Here is a 3,067-nt window from a genome sequence, read left to right as displayed (position 1 = left end):
TTACCTCGTTTCCTCCCTAGGATTTTGCTCATCAACTATTTTTAGTGAATTGCGTGTATTCGGTCACAATGTTTGTACCATTGGCACCCAAATGTACAGCAGAGAAATTCAAGGAATGGCTCCTTCCACCATGTAAGATCTTCAGCACATGGGACAAAGTCCTTTCTTGTTTCTGAAATCCTGAGTACTTCAGTGAATTTATTGGAAATCATTAGAACTTCAGTGAATTTATTGCTCCAGCTGATAATTGGAATTCTGGACACTTGTATGACAATAATGGTAGAACTGTCCAATCAGGCATATGAGCAGCCTGTACTACAGACTGGAAATTCTGATACGGGATCTCCTGGGGGGTGAATGGAGCCTCAGGATCAGGTGAACATGTAGCCCCACAGCTTCCTGGCTGGGCCGGGGGGTTTGTGCACAGGGGTGTAGTGAGTGTGTAGGGCTGTGTCTTGGCTGCTGGCACAGAAATACACAGCAGAGTCACCTGTCTCCAGGGAGTTGACATGAAGGTTTAAATGAGATTTGTCAGATGTCTCAGGTGAGAAACGACCTGGAACTGATTCATTTAGAATGGGTTCCTTATTGTTGTAGATAAACATAACGTTCAGCAGTTGCTTGAGGTCTTGCTTATACCAGTACATAGCATTATGGCCCAGATTTTGCTCACATTTTAGTAACTTCTTCGATCCCACGTGCGCGATGAGGTATCTTGGAGTCTGGGAAACTGTTGTGTCCAGGGGTGCTGAGAAGGAAAGGAGAAGAATTCAGACCAGTCCCAGATGGCAGGCTCTTGCTGGCCACATGATGAACAGGCTGAGGGACGCATCATAGCATCACGCCAGCTGGACCAAGGACTCACCTGCTCCCAGGAGGCAGAGGACCATACAGCAGAGGAACCCGGAGCCCATGGTGGAGACAGGCACAGTCTGGTCCTCAGTGGTAAGAAGTAGGCGGCAGTTCTCCACTGCCCTGACAGGTGCGCTGCCTGTGATGTCACAGCCCAGAATGACTTCCCCATGCTGGGCCTCTCCTCTTCCTTCATTTCCTGCCCTTGTGCCTTTCAAGACATGCTAATTTCTCCTGTTTTCAAAGGAATTTGGAATATCTAGGGATAGTTTGAATGGGACATCTCTTGCCTCAGGAATATATCTCTGCCTCCCTGGGTTTTGGCTGGCCCACATCTGGCCACCTCCTCCCTCCTCCTCGTTTTGGCTCCACTCTCAGATTTGGGCAAGTTTCTCTTTTCTGTATCTTCTCGTCTTTCTCCTCAGTAATGCAGGGAGATCCCTCTCAAATCTTGGTTCCACTGAATCTCTGATGTGTGCTCCGCCGCCCCCCTGGCTACTTCAGTTGTGGACAAAAGAACCACAGTGGGGTCTCCCACAGGCACCAGCTGCAGACAACTAAAATGCATGAAGGAATGTTAGGAGCAAGCTGTGATGATAAGTCCCCTTGAGGGGGACCATACAGCAACCCCATCCCTGTGAAGGTGTTCTCCGTCGGAGGGGCAGTTCAATGTAGTGAGCAGGAGGCAGCTAGGCAATGAGCAGTCCCTGTGGGACAGGAGCAAACAGTTGGAGAGGTGAATGACAGCAAGAGAGTGGGGGAAAACCTGGGCTGAATGACTTTACTGTCCTTGACCTGTCTACAGGTCACCTTCTTTTTTGGTACCAAATTTACACCTAAATGTTTAGCCTAAGGCATCTCAACCTCAGAGATATTGCAGCATTGTTCTGGATATATCTGTGTTGTGGACACTGCTTAGCAGCATTGTGGTCTCTATCCACTACCTGCCAGTAGCTCTCCCACCCCAGCTGGGACAACAAGATGTCTCTACCATCACCAAACTGCGCCTGTTGACAACCACTGCCCCTTTATTCATTGGAGACCTATAGCCCCAGGCCACCACCTCTTTCATGGGTTCTGGTGGTGCCATGGCTCCTCCTAGTGGTCGTCAAGGCGCACTTCCCAGATCCCAGTGTCCTGGGCAGGCTCCAGCACTTACTAAGGCCAAGTCAGGAGGAGCTAGGCATGAGAACAAGACACTATTACTGCCACAGAGACAGCAGGCACATATGCTAATACCCACACCCACACCCACACCCACACCCACCACACACACTGTTTGGCATCACTAACTGTCAACTACTGGTCAACTTCTTCAAACACAGGTGTTTTGCTTTCCTTTTTATTTTTTTCTTAGTTGAACACAGAACAGGTGCTTGAGACACAGTAGTGAACCAAACAGAAACAACCACCATCCTTCCAGGAACTCTAACACGCTTTACTTATTTGCTCTCATTGAATAGTTATTTAGTGCAAAGCACAGGGAAGGCAATATTCTCATGCTCATGACGCTTGTATTCTGATAGGAACAAAAAGAATATCACAGACTGCTCTAGGCATATTAAATATAAAAGATATAGAAGTGAGGATATAATCAGTAGTAACACAGTTAAAAACTACCCTATATGACTTCCCACTTGTTCATCTAAAACAATGGGCTGAAATAAATAATTTCCAAGTCTCTCTCCATGTTTAGATTGTATGATGCTAACCAGGGAGACCCCTAGATGATAGCTGGATTAGTGGGGCTTATGCATGCAGTTCCCAAGTACTTACCTCAAGGTCCCTCTCAGCTTATAAGGGAAGCTTTACAAAGAAAACTGGATCGTGGTGATAGTTGAGTAGTACCTAAGTATATTTAAACTCCAAGAGTTGTACACTTGAAATGGGTACTATTTCATGCAGATTACACTTCAGTAAAGTAAAAATACTCCAGACGTTTCATTTGGAACCTAAGTGATCACATACTAGGAGCAAAGGTGAACAGCCATCCACAAAACTGAAGCTTGGTTGAAATCCAACTCATTTTTCAAACAGATTCAGAAGACTTGCCCCCACCAAGATGTCGTAGTATAAGCAAAAAGGAACTATCTCTATAAGATAATACATCATCCAGAGCCGTCATCTTATCTCTAACATTTTTCACTTACAATATCTAGCATTCAAACACAGATCATCTCTGGGCTGGCTCTACAGAGTGGAGAATGATCCATCA

The 3,067-nt window shown here is 46.2% G+C and overlaps 1 long non-coding RNA gene across 1 annotated transcript; it reads right to left on the bottom strand.

Moving 5' to 3' along the window:
* Positions 1-453: 453 nt before the first annotated feature.
* Positions 454-1,857, bottom strand: LOC140604444 (uncharacterized). Its single transcript, XR_012007328.1, has 3 exons — positions 866-1,857; positions 674-748; positions 454-562 (listed from the first exon to the last, which is right to left on the bottom strand). It is a non-coding gene; the product is annotated as an uncharacterized lncRNA (long non-coding RNA).
* Between the last annotated feature and the right edge of the window lie 1,210 nt (positions 1,858-3,067).

This window comes from Canis lupus, chromosome 15 (genome assembly GCF_048164855.1).
Source record: "Canis lupus baileyi chromosome 15, mCanLup2.hap1, whole genome shotgun sequence".
NCBI lineage: Eukaryota > Metazoa > Chordata > Mammalia > Carnivora > Canidae > Canis > Canis lupus.
The sequence above is the reverse complement of the archived record's forward strand: the minus strand, read 5'-3'. Positions and strand labels throughout refer to the sequence as shown.